At 38.1% G+C, this 25,378-nt stretch overlaps 2 long non-coding RNA genes across 3 annotated transcripts in view; one reads left to right on the forward strand and one right to left on the reverse strand.

The window, feature by feature from the left end:
• LOC143683991 (uncharacterized) overlaps window positions 1-25,378 on the forward strand; it is a 54,428-nt gene that overhangs the window by 200 nt on the left and 28,850 nt on the right. For both annotated transcript variants that reach the window (XR_013175781.1, XR_013175780.1), the window contains exons 2-3: window positions 682-797; window positions 2,285-2,338. This is a non-coding gene — a long non-coding RNA (uncharacterized LOC143683991). The remainder of the gene's footprint in view (window positions 1-681; window positions 798-2,284; window positions 2,339-25,378) is intronic.
• Window positions 84-4,748, reverse strand: LOC143683993 (uncharacterized). The gene is made up of 3 exons (XR_013175782.1): window positions 4,083-4,748; window positions 2,178-2,219; window positions 84-416 (listed from the first exon to the last, which is right to left on the reverse strand). It is a non-coding gene; the product is annotated as an uncharacterized LOC143683993 (long non-coding RNA).

The raw sequence follows: 25,378 nt of genomic DNA on the forward strand, positions 1-25,378 counted from the left end.
GGGCCTAAGGGCAGCGCGGGTCGGCCTGGGGGGCGGGGGGTGGGTTGGGGGCAGCTAGAACTCCGAGAGGCCCCGGGCTCAAGGCAAAACGGGGTGTTAGAGATCCAGAGGATGTGTTTCCAGTCTTTGAGGGCACTTCCAACTTCTCTGTGCCGGGATACAATTTTCATTTTTTTAAATATTAATCTGTAATTACGCAGATAAGTCTGTGGAAATAAGTCCCTTCTACAGAGAGACTTCCTTCCTGTGAGCAGTTCGGTGCGTGTCCCCTCGGATTGTTTCCCACGGATTTAGGTAGATATTTAGTATCCAGTGGGGCTTTTCAAAGGCTCGCGTCATCCCTTGAACCTCTGCATTGGTGATTTCCTAAAAGAGTGGGTGAAGCCGTGGGCCTCTTGAAAGCTTTTCTTTTGTTTCTGTTGGAAAGGAAAAAAAAAATTCAAGTCTGTCAAAATATAAGTTTATAACATAATGACTAGAACCAGACTTTGAGCTGAAGTATTCCTTTAATGCAGATTTTCTCAGGCTTTTCAGTAGTACCCCATTCTCCTCCTTGTGGCAACCAGAAATGTCTCCAGACATTACCAAAAGTCTGGGGGTGGGGGGTGGGACGTAGAAGGGATGAGATCCGCTGCTTTAATCCTTTCCAAATAACCTGCCACCTTGCTCTTTAAACTTCAGCCACAAAGATGATCTTCCTGCACCAGCTGTTTGCTGCCTGGGCATTTCCTTACTTTCCTCTGGCTGGATCCCCTTGCCCCTCTGTGCTGGCTGGACTCATTCTCAACTGCATTCAGGTGTGAGCTTTTCAACTATCACCATCTCCAAAAAGCCTTTCCTACCTTCTGTTGCTAATCCAAACTACCCCTCCCACACACACACACACACACACACAAATTCTTGCACATTTTACCCTGTTTTCTATCACAGTTATAATTTCATTTATTTGTTAACTTGTTTGTCTTTCCCCACCACCTAGAATATTGGTAAGCTTCATCAGAGACCTGGTCTGGCTGGGTCACCCCACTTTCCCCAGTGCTTGGCACAGTGGCCTAGGTCACAGGGGCAGACTAAAACAAAAATTGGCCTCTCTTCTTCCAGAGAGCTTCTGTGAGCTTTCTCCTACTCTTTTCCCTCCTCCATCCCTGCTGGGCCCCTTGTAACCTTTGTTTGGAACCTGAAAGGATGAATGAGCCCCTTGTGCCTGGCCCTGTTGTAGGAGAAGCTTTGGGTAAAGCCTTCACTTTTCCCACTGACCTGTCAACATTTTGAAGTCAGGAACTGTATTTTTACTTTTTTGTTGTGTTCATTGAGGGTATCAAATCAATGTTGAAGGAGCTAGTCAATGACTAGCAATAATAGACAATTAAAATTTGATGCTGCTAGAGGTGTCTTAGAAATCAGCAAAGTCTAGTCGTTTACAGATGAGAGTTTAAATAACTTGCTCAAGGTGCCTAAGCTTGCTAAAAGGTCAGGTCAGAAGTTCAAGACATGGTTTCGAACCGCTCATTTCAAGGCTTTTTCTTGTCTCCAGCCAGGCTAGAGTCTGATTACTTTACCATAAACCTGACATACAACTCCAACACAGAAATTCCTATTCAAAGACTTGCTTCTTGTCAGCTGACACCTTCTTAAGCATGTATTCTTTATCTTTTGATTAAATCCAGCCCTGGGGCTAATAGCCTAATGAACTCAAAAAGTGTTCTGTGATATTCAGACAATTAACCTAGCTACTTTTCTACTTCTCAGCAGTGAGAAACTGTAAATTGTCTCTGTCAATGCACAGTATGTTGTTTGTTTTGGAAGGAAAAAAATATATACATTGTGGTAGAAATTGATTATTAGTTAGAAATTTCCCAATAACCAGAATTTTGACAAAGGCCAAAGTTCTCTGATTGTTAAAAGTTTTGATAAACCCTATACCAAGTAGTAAAATAAACACCTGAAACAGATGAAAAGAAAGGGGGAGAAATCTTATCTGAGATGACTTTCACTGCCTAAAATGAACTGTTCTTTCTTTGTACCTATTAAATTGCTATTTGGATTTATCAGTGTACTTAAATCAAAAGTATTGGTGTGAAAGAAAACTGCTGCAGCCTTATTCAAGATATTATAGCCCTCCTTACATAATGTAAACAAAATGATTGGGATGTGTGGTTCAGTGGTAGAATGCTCACCTTCTATGCAGGAGACCCAGGTTTGATTCCCAGAACATGCAACTGAAAAAAAAATTCAGAATGATTGGGATGTGACTTCTGCATCTAATTGCATTTTTTCCCTTCAGTTTTCAAGAATTCAGGTCTACTTCAAGCCCCAAATACCTGTATCTAGGGAGACCGTAAGTAGAGGATTCTTACACATATTCATCTTATCTTGGGTACCTGAAGCAGTTGTCATTTCTCTGCATTAATCAGTCCCTGATAAGACCCTAGTCCTTCAAGGGCTAAGGACCAGATTTTTCTTCTCAGTTAAAAGGAATTCAATCATTTTTATATGGGCAGCACCCACTAGTAGAGTCTCATGGGGCCATGCCATAAGAGTCTGGGAGTTTCTTCTGAGGTATCTGAAAGCCGGTGCACCAAGGAAGTGGAGATACTTTTTGCCTACCTAGACTGATTGGTACTATCCCCATTAAACCCAGTTTAACCTTGGAAATCTCACCCGAAACGTGGTTTACTAGAGCTTTATCTAAGCATTCAGAATATAAAATTTATTCCCAGGAGGTGGTCTCTAAATGCATCTTTTCCTCCATTTAATACAGTAATCTTATACAAAATGAAGAAAAGAGGTTGGGCTGAAGAAAACCACTCGATAAGAAGGGTCATTTTTTTCTTTCTCTTTTTTTAAAATTGTGAAATATATACAAAAAGTTGTAAAAAAATAATAAAGGAACAGTGATTTTCAGAGTACATTATACAGGTAGTTACAAAGCAGATTTCAAAGTTTGCTATGGGTTACCATTACATAACTTCAGGTTTTACCATCTGTCTGCTCCAGAACACCAGAGGCCAAAAGAAACATCAAAGTGATTCAGCAGTCATACTCATCTGTTAAATCCTACCTTCTCTGTTACAACCCCTCTTTCTCCTTTGAGCCTTCTCCCAAACTGTGGGGGTCTTTGGGGTATGCCTCTTACCATTTTTACATGTTGAGAAGGGGTATTGATGATATAGGACAGGGGGGTGAAATTAGTTGGTATTCTTGAAGAGGCTTGCCCCTCTGGATTTCAGGACTTCTTTGTTCTAAGAATTCTCTGCAGGTTATAAGTTTTAGGAAAGTAAACTTAGTGCATGAAACTTTGTGGAGTCTCATAGCCCCAAGTGTTCTTTAATGTTAACAGGAGTGATTTTGGCTGGGGTTTGGCACATCATGGCAGTTAGCAGTGTTTAGCTGAAGCCACATAAGAGTAGCCTCCAGAATAGCCTCTTGGCTCCATTTAAACTCTTTTAGCCACTGATACCTTATTTTGTTACATTTCTTTTCCCCCTTTTGATTCAGAAGGCATTGTCAATCCCATGGTGCCAGGGCCAGGCTCATCTCTGGGAATCATGTCCCACATTTTCAGGGAGACTTTTATCCTGGATGTCTTGTCCCAGAAGGGAGGAGGGTAATACTTTGCCTTGCAGAGTTGGTCTTTGAGAGAGAAAGGCCACATCTGAGCAACAAAAGAGTTTTCCTGGAAACGACTATTAGGCATAATTATAAGTAGTCTTAGCTTCTCTACTGCAGAATGAGTTTCATATGGGCACTCCTCAAAATCAAGGGCTTAATGTTTGAGAGAGTGGCAGGTGTTTCCAAGATGGGGCAGTTTAATAGTTCCATATATTTCCTTGAGTCCCAGAAGGGGGAAAATACTTTTTCATTATCAGCCCACCATAGTCTGGGATGTATCTGAGTATTACATTAAGCCATACAGAATTGCAAGGCCTTGTTCCTGTTCTATGTTCCATGCGTTTAGGTTGTTAAAATGAGCTATCCAGGCATGTTGGTTTAGAGTGTGTGTTCCAGTAAATTAAGTTCTAGACACAATTAACCTCACTGCCTTTGGTCTCATACAATAGGTGATGCTCTAGAATACGTACTCTGTCATCCTTTGCTTTGTATTCTGATTTATCTTTAGTCCCAACTAGAACAGTTTTGTTTTTATCTGTAATTGAAGCCTGACCTCTTTTTCAATTCCTTTAACAATTGCTGTATGTAGTGATGCTGACTTTCAGAGCTGCAGAATTCCAGCTCTGAGTATTATGTGTCACAGAGGTATCCAAGATTCCAGTGAAATATACACATTTAGTACAGCATCTCAGCATCTAGAAATACACCTATAACTCCAGACACAGTATGACTGCTTTAAGAGTTTACAATCTAGGCTCCAGGTTTCTTATAAGTATTTCCTAAAAGAGATCATACTATATTTTGTTCTTTTGTTTCTGGCTTATTATTCTGCACAGCACAGTGTTCCCAGGGTTCATTCACTTTGTTGTGTACCCTCATAACTTCATTCCTTTTTGTATTCATACAATATTCCAGCATATGTATACAACACAGTTCACCATTCTGCTTTTTAGTCCTCGTGCCCTTTGCCCGCCTCCATCTATTGGGCATCATAGATAATGTCTAAAATATATAATCCATGTCTCACAGTGTCCTCATGCAGTTGTACAATCATCAGCACTCAATCCTAGACAGTTTTCATTGGTCCAGAGACAAAGAACCTATAAACTCAGCCTCACCAAATATCTAATCTAAATCTTCCCCTATCTCTTGTCCCTTCCCCCCACCAGTTATTAGCCTGATATTGCTGGTGGCACTGTTGATGTCTTCCTGTTAACTACAGGCCATGGCATGCAATATTAATTTTCCCCCTATACCCCGTATTATTGGCTGTACAAAATCAAACCTTTGAAGTAGTTTATGCAGGCACTTATTTATAATTGTAGAGTTAAATCGGTGGGGTACATGACTTTACAGAACCCCTTTCAATCATAGTCATTTTCAGTATGATAATGTTACTTATTACCCCACTAACGAACAACCATCACTTCTATCTGTTCCCTTACATTTAAGTTCAGCCTCATTAGGTAACTGTTCACCTATCTCTGGCTTCTGTGTATCTCCAAGTTCCCTATAATCTACACTGTAATCCTGAGTTTATCTTTACCAGAATCTTAATAGCAAGATCACACAGTGTGTATCCTTCTGTGTCTGGCTTATTTCACTCAGCATTATGTCCTCATGGTTCATATGCTTATGTGCATTATGTCCATGTTGTCATGCTTCAGGATTTCATTTATCTTGACTGCCGCATAATATTCTATCATATGTAAATACCACATTAAAATATATATATATATATATATATATACACACACACACACACACCAAGAAAAAAAAAGGCAGGTCATGGTGGCTCAGCAGGTAGAGTTCTTGCCTGCCATGTTGAAGACCCAGGTTCGATTCCTGGTGCCTACCCATACCAAAAAAAAAAAAAAAATACACACACACACACACACACACACACACATATATGTATGTATTTATATACACCACATTTTGTTTATCCACTCATCTGTTGATGGGCACTTGGATTTGTTTCCATCTTTTGGCAGTTGTAAATAGTGCTGCTGTGAACATAGGTGTGCATGTATCTGTTCATGTCGCTGCTTTCAGCTCTTCTGGGTATGTTCCAAGTATTGTAATTGCTGGGTCATAGAGCAACTCGATACTTAGTTTTCTGATGAACTGCCTGTGCTGGTTTGAAAGGATGTATGTCCATTAGAAAAGCCATGGTTTTAATCTAAATCCCATTTCATAAAGGCAGAATAATCCCTATTCAATACTGTATGTTTGAAACTGTAATCAGATCATCTCCATGGAGATGTGATTTAATCAAGAGTGGTTGTTAAGCTGGATTAGGTGATGACATGTCTCCACCCATGTGGGTGGGTCTTGATAAAAGAGGAAGCATTTTGGAGAATGAAAGAGATTCGGAGAGAGCAGAGAATGCTGCAGCATCATGAAGTAGAGAGTCCATCAGCCAGCAGCCTTTGGAAATGAAGAAGGAAAACGCCTCAGGGAGCTTCATGAAGGAAGAAGCCAGGAGAGAAAGCTAGCAGATGATGCCATGTTCGCCATATACCCTTCCAGCTGAGAGAGAAACCCTGACTGTGTTTGCCATGTGCTTTCTCACTAGACAGACAGACCCTGAACTTCATCAGCCTTCTTGAACCAAGGTATCTTTCCATGGATACCTTTGATTGGACATTTCTATAGATTTGTTGTAATTGGGACATTAGCTTGGCCTCAGAACTGTAAAGTAGCAACTTACTGAATTCCCCTTTTTAAAAAGCCATTCCGTTTCTGGTATATTGCATTCAGGCAGCTAGCAAACTAAAACACTGCCAAACTGGCTTCCACAGCAGCTGTACCATTATACATTCCTTCCAACACTGAATGAGTGTTCCAATTTCTCCACATCCTCTCTAACATTTGTAGTTTTCTGTTTGTTTAATAGCAGCCATTCTTGGGTGTGAGGTGATAAATCATTGTAGTCTTGCTTTGCATTTCCCATTGAGCTAATGAAGATGAGCATCTTTTCCTGTGCTTTTTCAGCCATTTCTATTTGCATTTGTATCAGAGAAATGTCTGTTCGTATCCTTTGCCCATCTTATAATTGGGTTGTTGTTGAGTTGTATAAGTATTTTATGTACACACAGTAGCAAACCTTTATCTGATATGTGGTTTCCAAATATTTTCTCCCATTGAGTTGGCTGCCTCTTCATTTTTTGACAAAGCCCTTTGAAGCCAGAAACTTTTGATTTTGAAGACTTCCCATTTATCTATTTTTTTGTTTCTTGTGCTTTGGATGAAAAGTTTAAGAAGCTACCTCCTATTACGAGATCTTGAAGATGCTTCCCTATATTTTCTTCTAGGAGTTTTATGGTACTAGCACTTACATTTAAGTCTTTGATCCATTTTGAATTCATTTTTGTATAGGGTGTAAGGTATGCCTTTCATTCTTTTGGCTATTGATATCCAGCTCTCCCATGCTCACTTATTGAAAAGACTATTTTGTCCCAGTTCACTGGATTTGGGAGCCTTGTTGAAGATCAATTGACCATAGATTTGGTGAGTCATCTCTTCACTCTTGATTTGGTTCCATTGAACAATACTTCTGTCTTTGTGCCAATACCATGTAGTTTTGACCGCTGTAGCTTTATATTAAGTTTTGAAGTCAGAAAGCATTAGTCCTCCCACTTTTGTTTTGTTTTCTAGGAACTCTTTAGCTGTTCGAAGTCTCTTTCCCCTCCAAATAAATTTGATAACAAGCTTTGTCAGGTCTTCAAAGTAGGTTGTCAGAAATTTGATTCATATTGCTTTGAATCTGTGGATCAATTTGGGTAGAATTGACATCTTGATGGCATTCAACCTTCCTATCTGTGAGCATGGGATGTTTTTCCATCTAGATATTTGATTTCCTTTACCAGTGTTTTGTAGTTTTCTGCGTACAGGTCCCTAAGATCTCTTGTTGAGTTTATTCCTAGATATTTCCTTCTTTTAGTTGCTATTTTGAGTGGAATTCCTTCCTTAATTAACTCCTCAGGTCATTACTTGTGTAAAGAAACATCACTGATTTTTGCACATTAATCTTATATCCCACCACTCTGCTGCATTTGTTTATTAGCTGAAGTAACTTTGTCATAGATTTCTCAGGGTTTTCCAAATATGGGATCATGTCATCAGCAAATAATGAAAGTTTTACTTCTTCCTTTCCTATTTGGATGCCTTTGAATACTTTTTCCTGCCCGATTGCTCTAGTTAAAACTCTAGTACAATGTTAAATAATAACAGTGACAGTGGCATCCTTGACTTGTTCCCAATTTAAGGGTGAATGCTGCTTTCAGTCTCTCAGTATTGAGTATGATGTTGGCTATGGGTTTTTCATATATACCCTTTATGACATTGAGGAAGTTTCCTTAGATTCCTACCTTTTGAAGTGTTTTTTTTATATATATATTTTTTATTAATTAATGGAAAAAAAGAAATTAACCCAACATTTAGAAATCATACCATTCTACATATGCAATCAGTAATTCTTAACATTATCACATAGATGCATGATCATCATTTCTTAGTACATTTGCATCGGTTTAGAAGAACTAGCAACACAACTGAAAAAGATATAGAATGTTAATATAGAGAAAAAAATAAAAGTAATAATAATAGTAAAAAAAAAAACTATAGCTCAGATGCAGCTTCATTCAGTGTTTTAACATGATTACTTTACAATTAGGTATTATTGTGCTGTCCATTTTTGAGTTTTTGTATCTAGTCCTGTTGCACAGTCTGTATCCCTTCAGCTCCAATTACCCATTATCTTACCTTGTTTCTAACTCCTGCTGGACTCTGTTACCAATGACATATTCCAAGTTTATTCTCGAATGTCGGTTCACATCAGTGGGACCATACAGTATTTGTCCTTTAGTTTTTGGCTAGACTCCCTCAGCATAATGTTCTCTAGGTCCATCCATGTTATTACATGCTTCATAAGTTTATCCTGTCTTAAAGCTGCATAATATTCCATCGTATGTATATACCACAGTTTGTTTAGCCACTCTTCTGTTGATGGACATTTTGGCTGTCTCCATCTCTTTGCAATTGTAAATAACGCTGCTATAAACATTGGTGCGCAAATGTCCGTTTGTGTCTTTGCCCTTAAGTCCTTTGAGTAGATACCTAGCAATGGTATTGCTGGGTCGTATGGCAATTCTATATTCAGCTTTTTGAGGAACCGCCAAACTGCCTTCCACAGTGGTTGCACCATTTGACATTCCCACCAACAGTGGATAAGTGTGCCTCTTTCTCCGCATCCTCTCCAGCACTTGTCATTTTCTGTTTTGTTGATAATGGCCATTCTGGTGGGTGTGAGATGATATCTCATTGTGGTTTTGATTTGCATTTCTCTGATGGCCAGGGACATTGAGCATCTCTTCATGTGCCTTTTGGCCATTTGTATTTCCTCTTCTGGTAGGTGTCTGTTCAAGTCTTTTTCCCATTTTGTAATTGGGTTGGCTGTCTTTTTGTTGTTGAGTTGAACAATCTCTTTATAAATTCTGTATACTAGACCTTTATCTGATATGTCATTTCCAAATATTGTCTCCCATTGTGTAGGCTGTCTTTCTACTTTCTTGATGAAGTTCTTTGATGCACAAAAGTGTTTAATTTTGAGGAGCTCCCATTTATTTATTTCCTTCTTCAGTGCTCTTGCTTTAGGTTTAAGGTCCATAAAACCACCTCCAATTGTAAGTTTCATAAGATATCTCCCAACATTTTCCTCTAACTGTTTTATGGTCTTAGACCTAATGTTTAGATCTTTGATCCATTTTGAGTTAACTTTTGTGTAGGGTGTGAGATATGGGTCTTCTTTCATTCTTTTGCATATGGATATCCAGTTCTCTAGGCACCATTTATTGAAGAGACTGTTCTGTCCCAGGTGAGTTGTCTTGACTGCCTTATCAAAGATCCAATGTCCATAGATGAGAGGGTCTATATCTGAGCACTCTATTCGATTCCATTGGTCGATATATCTATCTTTATGCCAATACCATGCTGTTTTGACCACTGTGGCTTCATAATATGCCTTAAGTCAGGCAGCGCGAGACCTCCAGCTTCGTTTTTTTTCCTCAAGATGTTTTTAGCAATTCGGGGCACCCTGCCCTTCCAGATAAATTTGCTTATTGGTTTTTCTATTTCTGAAAAATATGTTGTTGGGATTTTGATTGGTATTGCATTGAATCTGTAAATCAATTTAGGTAGGATTGACATCTTAACTATATTTAGTTTTCCAATCCATGAACACGGTATGCCCTTCCATCTATTTAGGTCTTCTGTGATTTCTTTTAGCAGTTTTTTTGTAGTTTTCTTTATATAGGTTTTTTGTCTCTTTAGTTAAATTTATTCCTAGGTATTTTATTCTTTTAGTTGCAATTGTAAATGGGATTCGTTTCTTGATTTCCCCCTCAGCTTGTTCATTACTAGTGTATAGAAGTGCTACAGATTTTTGAATGTTGATCTTGTAACCTGCTACTTTGCTGTACTCATTTATTAGCTCTAGTAGTTTTGCTGTGGATTTTTCCGGGTTTTCAACGTATAGTATCATATCGTCTGCAAACAGTGATAGTTTTACTTCTTCCTTTCCAATTTTGATGCCTTGTATTTCTTTTTCTTGTCTAATTGCTCTGGCTAGAACTTTCCACACAATGTTGAATAACAATGGTGACAGTGGGCATCCTTGTCTTGTTCCTGATCTTAGGGGGAAAGTTTTCAGTTTTTCCCCATTGAGGACAATATTAGCTGTGGGTTTTTCATGTATTCCTTTTATCATGTTGAGGAAGTTCCCTTGTATTCCTATCTTTTGAAGTGTTTTCAACAGGAAAGGATGTTGAATCTTGTCAAATGCCTTCGCTGCATCAATTGAGATGATCATGTGATTTTTCTGCTTTGATTTGTTGATATGGTGTATTACATTAATTGATTTTCTTATGTTGAACCATCCTTGCATACCTGGGATGAATCCTACTTGGTCATGATGTATAATTCTTTTAATGTGTTGTTGGATACGATTTGCTAGAATTTTATTGAGGATTTTTGCATCTATATTCATTAGAGAGATTGGTCTGTAGTTTTCTTTTTCTGTAATATCTTTGCCTGGTTTTGGTATGAGGGTGATGTTGGCTTCATAGAATGAATTAGGTAGTTTTCCCTCCACTTCGATTATTTTGAAGAGTTTGAGGAGAGTTGGTACTAATTCTTTCTGGAATGTTTGATAGAATTCACATGTGAAGCCGTCTGGTCCTCGACTTTTCTTTTTAGGAAGCTTTTGAATGACTAATTCAATTTCTTTACTTGTGATTGGTTTGTTGAGGTCATCTATTTCTTCTTGAGTCAAAGTTGGTTGTTCATGTCTTTCCAGGAACCCGTCCATTTCCTCTAAATTGTTGTATTTATTAGCGTAAAGTTGTTCATAGTATCCTGTTATTACCTCCTTTATTTCTGTGAGGTCAGTAGTTATGTCTCCTCTTCCATTTCTGATCTTATTTATTTGCATCCTCTCTCTTCTTCTTTTTGTCAATCTTGCTAAGGGCCCATCAATCTTATTGATTTTCTCATAGAACCAACTTCTGGTCTTATTGATTTTCTCTATTGTTTTCATGTTTTCAATTTCATTTATTTCTGCTCTAATCTTTGTTATTTCTTTCCTTTTGCTTGCTTTGGGATTCGTTTGCTGTTCTTTCTCCAGTTCTTCCAAGTGGACAGTTAATTCCTGCATTTTTGCCTTTTCTTTTTTTCTGATATAGGCATTTAGGGCAATAAATTTCCCTCTTAGCACTGCCTTTGCTGCGTCCCATAAGTTTTGATATGTTGTGTTTTCATTTTCATTCGCCTCGAGGTATTTACTAATTTCTCTTGCAATTTCTTCTTTGACCCACTTGTTGTTTAAGAGTGTGTTGTTGAGCCTCCACATATTTGTGAATTTTCTGGCACTCCGCCTATTATTCATTTCCAACTTCATTCCTTTATGATCCGAGAAAGTGTTGTGTATGATTTCAGTCTTTTTAAATTTGTTGAGACTTGCTTTGTGACCCAGCATATGGTCTATCTTTGAGAATGATCCATGAGCACTTGAGAAAAAGGTGTATCCTGATGTTGTGGGATGTAATGTCCTATAAATGTCTGTTAAGTCTAGCTCATTTATAGTAATATTCAGGTTCTCTATTTCTTTATTGATCCTCTGTGTAGATGTTCTGTCCATTGATGAGAGTGGTGAATTGAAGTCTCCAACTATTATGGTATGTGTGTCTATTTCCCTTTTCAGTGTTTGCAGTGTATTCGTCACGTATTTTGGGGCATTCTCGTTCGGTGCGTAAATATTTATGATTGTTATGTGTTCTTGTTTAATTGTTCCTTTTATTAGTAGATAGTATCCTTCTTTGTCTCTTTTAACTGTTTTACATTTGAAGTCTAATTTGTTGGATATTAGTATAGCCACTCCTGCTCTTTTCTGGTTGTTATTTGCATGAAATATCTTTTCCCAACCTTTCACTTTCAACCTATGTTTATCTTTGGGTCTAAGATGTGTTTCCTGTAGACAGCATATAGAAGGATCCTGTTTTTTAATCCATTCTGCCAATCTATGTCTTTTGATTGGGGAATTCAGTCCATTAACATTTAGTGTTATTACTGTTTGGATAATATTTTCCTCTACCATTTTGCCTTTTGTATTATATATATCATATCTGACTTTCCTTCTTTCTACATCTTCTCCATACCTCTCTCTTCTGTCTTTTTGTATCTGACTCTAGTGCTCCCTTTAGTATTTCTTGCAGAGCTGGTCTGTTGGTCACAAATTCTCTCAGTGACTTTTTGTCTGAGAATGTTTTAATTTCTCCCTCATTTTTGAAGGACAATTTTGCTGGATATAGGAGTCTTGGTTGGCAGTTTTTCTCTTTTAGTAATTTAAATATATCATCCCACTGTCTTCTAGCTTCCATCGTTTCTGCTGAGAAATCTACACATAGTCTTATTGGGTTTCCCTTGTATGTGATGGATTGTTTTTCTCTTGCTGCTTTCAAGATCCTCTCTTTCTCTTTGACCTCTGACATTCTAACTAGTAAGTGTCTTGGAGAACGCCTATTTGGGTCTAATCTCTTTGGGGTGCGCTGCACTTCTTGGATCTGTAATTTTAGGTCTTTTTCATAAGAGTTGGGAAATTTTCAGTGATAATTTTTCCATTAGTTTTTCTCCTCCTTTTCCCTTCTCTTCTCCTTCTGGGACACCCACAACACGTATATTTTTGCGGTTCATATTGTCCTTGAGTTCCCTGATACCCTGTTCAAATTTTTCCATTCGTTTCCCAATAGTTTCTGTGTCTTTTTGGAATTCAGATGTGTCATCCTCCAAATCACTAATTCTATCTTCTGTCTCTTTAAATCTATCATTGTAGGTATCCATTGTTTTTTTCCATCTTTTCTACTTTATCCTTCACTTCCATAAGTTCTGTTATTTTTTTTTCAGTTTTTCTATTTCTTCTTTTTGTTCAACCCATGTCTTCTTCATGTCCTCCCTCAATTTATCGATTTCATTTTTGAAGAGGTTTTCCATTTCTGTTCGTATATTCAGCATTAGTTGTCTCAGCTCCTGTATCTCATTTGAACTATTGGTTTGTTCCTTTGAGTGGGCCATATTTTCAATTTTCTGAGCATGATCCGTTATCTTCTGCTGGCGTCTGGGCATTTAGTCAGATTTCCCTGGGTGTTGGACCCAACAGGTTGAAAGATTTTTCTGTGAAATCTCTAGGTTTTGTTTTTCTTATCCTGCCCAGTAGGTGGCGCTCGTGGCACACGTTTGTCTGCAGGTCCCACCAGTAAAAGGTGCTGTGGGTACTTTAACTTTGGAGAACTCTCACCGTGGGGGAGGTTCGCCAGCCGAAGCGCCTTGGAAGAGTGCCAGCCGGCCCAGGGGTCCGAACGCGGGGAGGGTCGCCGGCCACCGCAGCCCGGGAGAGCGCCCGTCTGAATTTCCTAGTTGGCCCGGGGCACCAAGCATGGCGGGAGGGCACCCGCCGCCGCTGCCCGGGAGAATGCACCGTTCCCAACCGGACCGGGGAGTCACGTGTTTGGAAGGGACCCCCCCGGTCACCGTTCTCCTCAGCCTGGGGATTTCCGATCCAATTCTCTCAGTTGGTCCGGGGGGCCGCGCGTGGTGGGGGCACCAGCTGCCGCGGCTTGAAGGGACCGCCTCCCCAATTCTGCCATCTGGCCCGGGAAGGAGGAGGGGAGGGACTCTGGCCGCTTGCCGCCCTGCCCGGGGAAGCTCGCACCCCTCGGCGATCTCACTGGAGCGGGTTCTCCCAGCCAGTCAGCCGTTCCAAGATGGGGTACGCTGTCTTTTTTATCTCTGTCATGGCTCCGGGAGCTGTTCTGTATCGTTTCTACTCCCCTAGTAGCTGTTCTCGATCCACTTCTGCGCCTCAGAGAAGGTGGGCTCGGGGGGCGGCTCGGGCTTCAGGGGCTGAAGAGCTTCCAGACCGAGGGCAGGACAAGCCATTTGCGAAGCCCCGGGTCCACTCTGAAGTGTTTTTATCAGAAAAGGATGAATTTGAATTTTGTCAAATGCTTTTTCTTTTTTTTTCTTTCTTTTTTTTTTTTTACATGGGCAGGCACTGGGAATTGAACCCGGGTCCTCTGGCATGGCAGGCAAGCGTTCTTGCCACTGAGCCACCGTGGCCCGCCCTAAATTTTTTATTAATTAAAAAAAAATTACAAGAAACACAAACATTCCCAACACATATACTCAGCAATTCACAATATCATCACATAGTTGCATATTCATCATCATGATCATTTCCCAGAACATTTGCATCAATTCAGAAAAAGACATAAAAAGACGACAGAAAAATAAAACAACAGAAAAAAAAATTTTACATACCATACTCCTTACTCCTAGCTTTCAATGATCACTAGCATTTCAAACTAAATTTATTTTAACATTTGTTCCCCCTGTTATTTATTTTTATTCCATATATTCTACTCATCTGTTGACAAGGTAGATAAAAGGAGCATCAGACACAAGGTTTTCACAATCACACAGTCACATTGTGAAAGCTATATCATTATACAATTGTCATCAAGAAACATGGCTACTGGAATACAGCTCTACATTTTCAGGCAGTTCCCTCCAGCCTCTCCATTACATCTTGAATAACAAGATGATATCTACTTGATGCATGAGAATAACCTCCAGGATAACTTCTTGACTCTGTTTGGAATCTCTCAGCCATTGACACTTTGTCTCATTTCCCTCTTCCCTCTTTTGGTCGAGAAGGTTTTCTCAATCCCTTGATGCTAAGTCTCAGCTCATTCTAGGGTTTTTCTCAATCCCTTGATGCTGGGTCTCCGCTCATTCCAAGATCTCTGTCCCACGTTGCCAGGAAGGTCCACACTCCTGGGAGTCAGGTCCCACGTAGAGAGGGGTAGGGTGGTGAGACTGCTCGTTGTATTGGCTGGAGAGAGGGGCCACATCTGAGCAACAGAAGAGGCTCTCTTGGGGGTGACTCTTAGGCCTAAATTTTAAGTAGACTTGACCTATCCTTTGTGGGGTTAAGTTTCATATGAACAAACCCCAAGACTGGGCGCTCAGCCTATAGCTTTGGTTGTCCACACTGCTTGTGAGAATATCAAGAATTCTACTTGGGGAAGTTGAATTTCTCCCCATTCTCACCACTCCCCGAAGGGGACTTTGCAGATACTTTTCCACTCACTGACTGAATTATTCTGGGATTCATCGGGGCATCACTCTGGACAAACCAACAAAATCTCATGTCCTACCTTACATTCCAAGTACTTACGGCATTCAGTCAAACTGTCTACATAAGTTATATTAGGAAATGCAGTAGTCAAAATATAAATTTTGTAACAAACATTTTTTGCTTTAGTCTCACACAGAAGGTGACATTTTAAAATAGTAATTACCTCTATTTTCAGTACCCTGCAATAGTGACATTCCTTTGTTCTTCTTCATGCAAAAACATTTTTTAAATTGTACCTTGTACATTTCACTGTTTTTATACACTCTAGGCATTCCTAGATTATACCATCTCAATCTTTAACATCTATCTTTCTTTCTGATGTCAGTATGTCCCCAGCCCTCCTCCCACTATCATTCTCACATGCAGCTTCATTCAGTGTTTTAACATAATTGTATTACAGTTAGGTAGTATTGTGCTGTCCATTTCTGAGTTTTTATATTCAGTCCTGTTGCACAATCTGTATCCCTTCAGCTCCAATTACCCAATGTCTTACCCTATTTCTATCTCCTGATGGTCTCTGTTACGAACAAAATATTCCAAGTTTATTCACTAATGTCAGTTCATATCAATGAGACCATACAGTATTTGTCCTTTAGTTTTTGGCTAGTCTCACTCAGCATAATGTTCTCGAGGTCCATCCATGTTGTTACATACTTCATAAGTTTATTCTGTCTTAAAGCTGCATAATATTCCATCATATGTATATACCACAGTTTGTTTAGCCACTGGTCTGTTGATGGGCATTTTGGCTGCTTCCATCTCCTTGTAATTGTAAATAATGCTGCTATAAACATTGGTGTGCAAATGTCCGTTTGTGTCTTTGCCCTTATGTCCTCTGAGTAGATACCTAGCAATGGTATTGCTGGGTCATATGGCAGTTCTATATTCAGCTTTTTGAGGAACCGTGTCAAATGCTTTTTCAACATCAATTGATATGATCATGAGATTTTTCCCTTTCAATTTTTTCATGTGTACTGTATTATATTAATTGATTTTTTGCATGTGTCAAATCATCCTTGCATTCCTGGTATTCAACCCCACTTGATCATGATGCATAACTCTTTTAATGAGCCATTGGATTCGATTTGCTAATATTTTGTTGAGAATTTTTGCATCTGAGTTCATTACAGAGATTAGTCTGTGGTTTTCCTTTCTTGTAGCATCTTCATCCTGTTTTGATATTGGAGTAATGTTAGCTTCATAAAATGAGTTAGGTAGCATTCCTTTTTCCTCAAACTTTTGGAAGAGTTTGAATAGGATTGTTATTTATTTTTGGAATGTTTGATAAAATTTCTCTTTAAGCTGTCTGGCCCTGAATTTTTGTTGGTAGAATGATTTTTGATGACTGAATCTCTTTACTTGTAATTGGTTTGTTGAAATCTTCTATTTCCTCTCAAGTCAGTGTAGGTAGTCTGTGTTTCTAGAAAATTGTCCATTTCATGTAAGTTGTCTAGTTTGTTGGCATATAGTTGTTCATAGTCTCCTCTTATGATTTTTAAAATTTTGTTAGGATCCATGGTAATGATCGCCACCCCCCCGCCCCCACCTTCTTTTTTATTTTGTTTGTGTACTCTCTTCTTTTTTCTCTGTCAACTAACTAGGGGTCCATTGATTTTATTGGTTTCCTCTAAGAACCAGATTTTATGTTTTTAAAATTCTTTCATTGTTTTATTTGTTCTCCAGTTCATTTATTTCTGCTTTAATCTTTATTTCTCTATGTCTGTTTGCTTTGGGATTAGTTTGTGTTCTTTTTCTAATTTCTCCAGATGAGTGTTAAGTCCTAAATTTTTGCTCTTTTTTTTTGATATAGGTATTTTGGACAATAAATTTCCCTCTCAGCACTGTCTTTGCCACACCCCATAAATTCTGATATGTTGTATTCTCATTTTCATTCATCCCTAGATATTTACCTATTTCTCTAGCAATATTTTCTTTGATCCACTGATTGTGTTATTTAATCTCCATGTATCTGTGAAAGTTATGGTTCTTTGTGGGTAATTGATTTCCAGCTTCACTCCATTGTGGTCAAAGAAAGTGCTTTAAATAATTTCAATCTTACTAAATTTATGAAGATCTGTTTTGTGTCCCAGCATATGATCTATCCTGGAAAACATTCCATGAGCAAAGAGAAGAATGTATATTCTTGTGTTTTAGAATGTAGCAGTCTGTATATGTCTATCACGTCCAATTCATTTATCACATTAAGTTCTCTGTTTCCTTGTTGATCCTCTGTCTAGTTGTTCTGTCTATAGTGGAGAGTAGTGATTGAAGTCATCACTATTACTGTTGAAATGTCTATTGCTGCCTTCAATTTTGCCAGTATTTGCCTCATGTACCTTGGAGCTCCTTGATTGGGAGTATAAACATTTATAATTGTTTCTTCTTGGTGAATTGTCCCTCTTATTAATATGTAGTGTCCTTCCTTGTCTTATGACATGTTTACATTTAAACTCTATTTTATCTGATATTAGTATAGCTGCTCCTGTTTTCTTTTGGTTACAACTTGCATAAAAGAACTTTTTCCATCCTCTCACTTTCAGTCTATTTAATCTTTGGGTCTAAGATGAGTCTCTTATAAGCAGCATATAGATGGATCATGTTTTTAAATCCATTCTGCCAATCGATATCTTTTAATTGGTGAGTTTAATCCATTAACATTAAAAGTTATTACAGTAAAGGCATTTCTTGAATTTACCATCTTATCCTTTTATTTATTTGTCAGATCTATATATTCTTTTCCTTTTCTCTCTCTTTATCCTTTAAGTTACCTTTACTGTTCAATTCCATTCCCTCCTCCAGAGCTTGTTCTACTGTCTCTTTTTTCTTTTTTAGCTGACAGAACTCCCTTTTGAATTTCTTGTAGGGCCTGTCTCTTATGGACAGATTCTCTCAGTCTTTGTCTGAGAAGATTTTAATCTCTTCCCTCAATTTTGAAGGACTGCTTGGCTTGATAAAGAATTCTTGGCTGGAAGTATTACTCGTTCAGGATCTTAAATATATCATGCAGCTGCCTTCTCACCTCCATGGTGCCTGCTGAGTAGTCCAAGCTCAGTCTTATGTGATTTCCCTTGTTTTTCTCTTGCTGCTTTCAGGACTTTCTGCTTCTCTTCAACATTTGGCAGTCTGATTAATGTGTGTCTTTGAGTATGTCTGTTTGGATTTATTCTGTTTCGGGTTCATCGGGCTTCTTTGATTTACAACTTTATGTTTTTTATAAGAGTTGGGAAGTTTTCCCCCATTATCTCTTCAACTAACCTTATTAGCCCTTTATTCTTCTCCTTCTAGGACACAGATGATTTTTATATTTGTGCTCTTCATGTTGTCTATCATTTCCCTGAAATTCTATTCGATTTTTTTCATCTTTCTTACCGTTTATTCTTTTGTGAGTTAAAGTTCAATCATCCTATCTTCTAGCTCACTTACTCATTCTTATTCCTCTTCAAAACTGCTGTTTTGTGTCTCTAGTATATTTTAATTCGGTCTACAATATCTTTTATCACTGTAAGATCCACTGTTTTTCTGTTCTTTCAAATTCTTCTTTATACTCCTCCAGTGTCTTCTTGACATCCTTTATATTATTAAAAACATCCTTGATTAGTTGCTCCAAATTCTGTGTCCCCTCTGATGTTTTAATTGGGCCATTTGGCTGGGCCATATCTTACCTGAATGCACACATGCTTCATGATTTTCTGTTGTGTTTTGGGCATTATTTATTTTGATGAGGTTATGATTTCCTTGACCCATCTAAGGTTTTATATTTGCTTGGGTTTGCCTTGAAGATCCTCTTTTGCTCTTGGTTTGTTATTAATTAGTTGCCAAACCAAGGCCATGGAGAGGATGCGCTTCTCTTTGAGGCTTACCAATAGATGGCGCTCTTGAGCCACCTCTTCCCCTCAGCCTTGCTTCTTCCCAACAGCAGTGACATGCTAAGCAAAAGGGCATGAGTGGGGCCACTGTTCTCATGCCCAGTGGGGCAACTATTCTCTGCACCTATCAGAGCGGCTATTCTCTGTGCCCCGGCAGGATAGCACCTGGTGGGGTGGCTATTCGTGTTGCCCAGAAGAGTAGCTCATCCTAGTGGGCGGAGTGGGTCTTCTCATTCCCTTGGAGAACCAGCCTGCCATGCTTGTGCAGGAGGCGCGCCAGCCTATGCAGCTTGGGAAATGTATTTCTGTGTAGGATCTCGGCTGTTCCACCATTCCAGACTGGTGTCTGATGTGTGTCCAGTCACTGAGGTCCCCCAAACAGTTGTTCCATATAGTTCCTAGCTGTTTACTAGCTGCCCTAGAAGACAAACTAAATTCTGTTCCTCACTATGCTGCCATCTTGCCCCACCTCAGAAGGGTGATTTCTTTATACTATTTATTTTCAACTCTTATTAGGACTCTTAAAACCATCATAACTTCCAGCCATTGCGAAGCTAACACCACCAGATATATTCATTTATGTAGCATTTATTTTGTACCTACCATTTATAAAGTCCTCTGTTTGGCACTGTGGTCTCAGAGCTTTGGAAATTTGCAGTTTAGTTAAAGAAGGAGGCTTCTACACACATTGCTTACATAGAAAATAGTTTGTAAATATTAGTGGAGGCATATATTATATAATAGGGACTCTAGACAGCTCTTCACCAAGGAGATGTCATTTTTAGGAGGAAACTATGTGTATACAATTTCCTTTCCATGTTCTTTGACAATGGTTAGACTACTTTGAACAGTGAAAGTAGATATTTTGCCCACAACCTTAGAATAGGAGAGAAATGGAGGTATAAAATTCTCTCTTTCTACTCTTGGCAGCAAGGTACATCTGAAAGCTAAATGTTGCCTTTGCAATCCCAAGTGTCTCACTTGTGGTTAAGAGGAGAGTTTAGTAAAGAGAGTTCCCTTTCATCTTTGTCTCCTTCCTTACTAACGATGAATTGAACGTGGCTCTCCTGTGCCAGCTGCATTATTTCAAACCCTCTCATTTCTGCATTAAGATGTTACTTTAGGGGTACAAGAGTAATTCAGTGGTAGAATTCTCACCAGCCATGCAGAAGACTTGGGTTCGATTCCCAGCCCATGAACTTCCCCCAAAACAAACAAACAAGCAAACAAAAAGAAAGAAAAAACAAACAAAAATTCAACAAATGGTGGTGCAATAACAGGATAATCACATGGAAAAAAAATGAAAAGTAACCCCTGCCATACAACATACAAAAAAAGAAAAAGATGTTACTAATCCTGATCTCCACTGGGGTATGCAGTAGCCACATGATTCTCTGGTCAGTGGTGTTCATAAATGTGTTTATGATATGATTCCATAGTCCTAGAATTTAAGGATCACTAACAAGAAAAAAGAGGCAAAATTATTTAGAGAACTAAATTTTTAATCAAGCCATTCTATAGCATCTAGCTTAGTTGGGATGTTTCTTAGATAGAAAGGTAAAGGTAAAGAGTTGCCAACTTGGCATGAGCTTCAGAACTTTCTTTATCATTTGGCAGACAAAGAGAAGCCAGTTGAGTTGAAATAAGCCCAGACTATTGAATACTAAACACGAGGTCCTGCTGCTTTAGCCTACAACATATAATTTCAAGTATGGTGGCAGTTTATTATGGCCTTCTTGCCCAGCCAGAATTGCATATCAGTTTCTGCAACCTTTGCATTAATCTTCTCTGACTGTCAAAATGCCCTCCATATTGGTTGTGTGATTCTGGAAGAGGAATGATGGGCTGCTGCCCATTTGAGTGCTGCTACTTAGAAATGATGCCAGAGAAGGTATTAAATTATTTGACATTATAGAAATGTTCTCTTTGGTTGCTTGGTTCTGTTTTCTGCTGAATATGAAGTTTTAGTGACATGTAAAATGATGTTATTCCTTTAAATGTTTGTCATTTAGAAGAAAAGGTCTCAAATGAAATAGATTTTAAACTGGCTTTCCATGATTGCTACTTGATATATTTGTACAGAGATCTAAAAATGAGGTGGTGTTAAACTTCACCACACTACTGACGGCTTATATTTTGAGGCCCTTTGCGTTCCACACCTTTGATGCTTGGAAAATGACAGTTAACAAAAAATGTTTTAGAACTCCTAGGAGACTATATTACAGCCCTGATCCACATGAAGCGCTTTTTTCTTCTCTTAGTTTTATACTAACATAACAATAATTTAAATTTCTAAATATACGTGACCTCTGCCTGAGAATATCCTTAATTTAAGACCTGGATTTCTTATCACCTTAGCATGAACTGAACATTACTATGAGAGATCTAACTGATAAAAATATTTCCAACATCCCATTAAACAAAAAAACAATTCCTTCCTGCTAAGAGAAAGGCTAAAAGACTAGAAAGTAAGACATCACAGGAAAATTACCTTCCTAGCCTTAAAAATGGAAAAGAAGTGCGTTGCAAGAGGGCATCCCTTTAGAGGTTTGCTGTAACTTAGACCTAAGGGAATTCCCATTTACTTGTTTTTTCTTTTGTTGCTTGTGCTTCGGGTATAAAGTTTAGGAAGCTATCTCCTATTACTAGGTCTTGAAGATGTTTCCCTACTTTTTCTTTTAGAAGCTTTATGGTACTGGCTCTTATATTTAGGGGTTTGATTCACTTTGAGTTAATTTTTGTATAGAATCTAAGGTAAAGGTCTTTTTTTCAATCTTCTGCCTATTGATATCCAGCTCTCCCATGCCCATTTATTGAAAAAGCTATTTTGTCCCAGTTCAGTGGATTTGGGGGCCTTCTTGAAGATCAGTTGATCATAGATTTGATGTATCAAGAGCTATTTCTGTGCTCTTGATTTGATTCCATTGGTCAATACTTCTGTCTTTGTGCCAATACCATGCTGTTTTGACCACTGTAGCTCTATAATAAGTTTTTAAATCTGGGAGTGTTAATCTTCCCACTTTGTTCTTCTTTTTTAGGATGCTTTTAGCTATTCGGGCTCTCTTTCACTGCCAGATGAATTTGGTAACTAGCTTTTCCAAGTCTTCAGAGTAGGTTGTTAGAATTTTTATTGGTACTGTGTTGAATCTGTAGATCAATTTGGTAGACTTGACATCCTAACTACATTTAACTTTCCTATCCATGAGCATGGAATGTCTTTTCACCTATTTAGATCTTCTTTGATTGCTTTTAGCAGTGTTATGTACTTCTCCGTGTACAGAGAACTGTTTATGTCCCTAGTTAAGTTCATTCCTAGTACTTGATTCTTTTAGTTGCTATTTTGAATGGAATTTTTTCCTTAATTGACTTCTTGGTTAGGTCATTGATTGTATATAGAAACATTACTAATTTTTGCACGTTAGTTTTATAACTTGCTGCCTTGCTGAATTTGTTTATTAGCTCAGGTAACTTTGTTGTAGATTTCTCAGGATTTTCCAAGAATACTATCATGACATCTGCAAATTATGAAAGTTTTACATCTTCCTTTCCAATTTGGATACCTTTTATTTCTTTTTCCTGCCTGATTTCTTTAGCTAGAACTTCTAGTACAATGCTGAATAATAGTGGTGACAGAAGGCATCCTTGTTTCACTCCTGATCTTAGGGGGGAGGCTTTCAGTCTCTCACAATTGAGTACGATGCTGACTGTGGGTTTTTAAGATATGCCCTTTATCATGTTGAGGAAGTTTCCTTTGATTCCTACTTTTTGAGTGTTTTTATCAGAAAAGGATGTTGAATTTTGTTGAATGCTTTTTCAGCATTAATAAAGATGATCATACAATGTTTTCCCTTTTGGTTTGTTAATGTGCTGTAATACATTAGCTGATTTTGTGTTGAGCCATCCTTGCATTCCTGGTATAAACCCCACTTGGTCATGGTGTATAATTTTTTTTTTATGTGTTATTGAATTCGATTTGCTGGTATTTTGAGAATTTTTGTGTCTGTGTTCATTAGTGGGATTGGTCTGTAGTTTTCCTTTCTTGTAACATCTCTACCTGGTTTTGGTATAAAGTGATATTAGATTCATAAAATGAGTTAGGTAGTGTTCCTTTTTCCACACCTTTTGGAAAAGTTTGAGCAGGATTGGTATTAATTCTTCTTGGAATGTTTGATAAAATTCCCCTGTGAATCCATCTGGCCCTGGGTTTTCCTTTGTAGGAAGATTTTTTTTGATACTGATTGAATCTCTTTATTTCTGATTGGTTTGTTGAGATGTATTTCTTCTTGAGTCAGAGTAGTTTGTGTGCTTCCAGGAATCTTTCCATTTCATCTAAGTTGTCTAGTTTGTTGGCGCACAGTTGTTCATAGTATCCTTTTATGATTTCTTTTATTTCTTCAGAATCTGTGGTAATGACCCTCTCATTTCTGAATTTGCTTATTTGCATCCTCTCTCTTTTTTCTTCGTCAGCCTTGCTAGTGGCCCATTGATTTTATTGATTTTGTGGAAGAACCTACTTTTTGTTTTATTGATTCTTTCTATTGTTCTTTTGTTTTCTCATTCATTTAACTCTGTTTTAATCTTTGTTATTTTTCTTCTTCTATTTGCTTTGGGGTTATTTTGCTGTTTTTTTTTCAAGTTCCTCCAGGTGAGCGGTTAAGTCCTCGATTTTTGCTCTTTCTTCTTTTTTAATATAGCATTTAGGGCAACACATTTCCCTCTTAAAACTACCTTTGCTGCATCTCATAAGTTCTGATAAGTTGTATTCTCATTTTCATTCATCTCCAGATAACTACTGATTTCTCTAGCAATTTCTTCTTTGACCCACTGGTTGTTTAAGAGTGTGTTATTTAATCTCCATATATTTGTGAAAGTTCTCATTTTTTGATGGTTATTGATTTCCATCCTCATTCCACTGTGATCAGAAAAAGTGCTTTGATAATTTCAATGTTTTAAAATTTATAAAAGCTGTTTTGTACCACAGCATATGATCTATCCAGGAGAATGTTCCATGAGCACTAGAGAAGAATGTGTATCTTGGTGTTTTGGGGGTGTAACAACCTATATATGTCTGTTAGGTCTAATTCGTTTATCAGATTGTTTAAGTTCTCTATTTCCTTGTTGATCCTCTGCAGGTTGTTCTATTTATAGAGGACAGTGGTGTATTGAAGTCTCCTACTATTTTGTTGAAACATCTATCACATCCTTCAGTTTCATCAGTGTCTGTCTCATGTACTTTGGAGCTCCTTGATTGGGAACAAAGACATTTATGAGTGTTATTTCTTCTTGGTTAATTGTCCCTTTTACTAATATATAGTGTCCTTCTTTGTCTTAGAATGTCTTTACATTTAAAGTCTATTTTGTCTGCTTTAAATGTCTGATATTAGTATAGCTACTCCAGCTTTCTTTTGGTTATAGCTCTCATGGAACATCTTTTTCCATCCTTTTACTTTCAATCTATTTGTATCCTTATATCTAAGATGAGTCTTTTATTTGTAGCATATAGCTGAATTATATTTCTTAATCCATTCTGCCAATGGATTATATTTCTTAATGCCATTCTGCTAATCTGTATCTTTTAATTGGTCAGTTTAGTCGGTTAACATTCACAGTTATTACAGTAAAAATGTTTCTTGAATCCACCATCTTAACCTTTGGATTTTATTTTTCAGATCTATATATTCTTTTCCCTCTTTCTTTTTTAATCCTTTAAGTTACACTAACTGGTACTCTTCAATTCTGTGCCCTCCTCCAGACCTCCCTCTCCTGTCTTTTTTTTCAGCTGGCAGAACTCCCTTTAGTATATCTTGTAAGGCTGGGATTTTGTTGACGTATTCTCCCCGCCTTTGTTTGTTTGTGAAAATTTTAATTCTCCCAGATTAAAATTTGACTGGGTACAGATTAAAATTTAGCTGAGTACAGAATTCTTGGCTGGAAGTCTTTCTCTTTCAGGATCTTAAATATATCATACCACTGCCTTTTCACCTACATAGCTCCAGTTGAGTAGTCTGAACTCAGTCTTATGTGGTTTCCCTTGTATGTAGTAAACTGTTTTCTCTTGCTGCATTCAGGATTTTCTGCTTCTCTTCAACATTTGATACACTGATTAGAATATATGTGGCTTGGGGTAGGCCTGTTTGGGTTTATTCTA

This window comes from Tamandua tetradactyla, chromosome 5 (assembly GCF_023851605.1).
Source record: "Tamandua tetradactyla isolate mTamTet1 chromosome 5, mTamTet1.pri, whole genome shotgun sequence".
Lineage (NCBI taxonomy): Eukaryota > Metazoa > Chordata > Mammalia > Pilosa > Myrmecophagidae > Tamandua > Tamandua tetradactyla.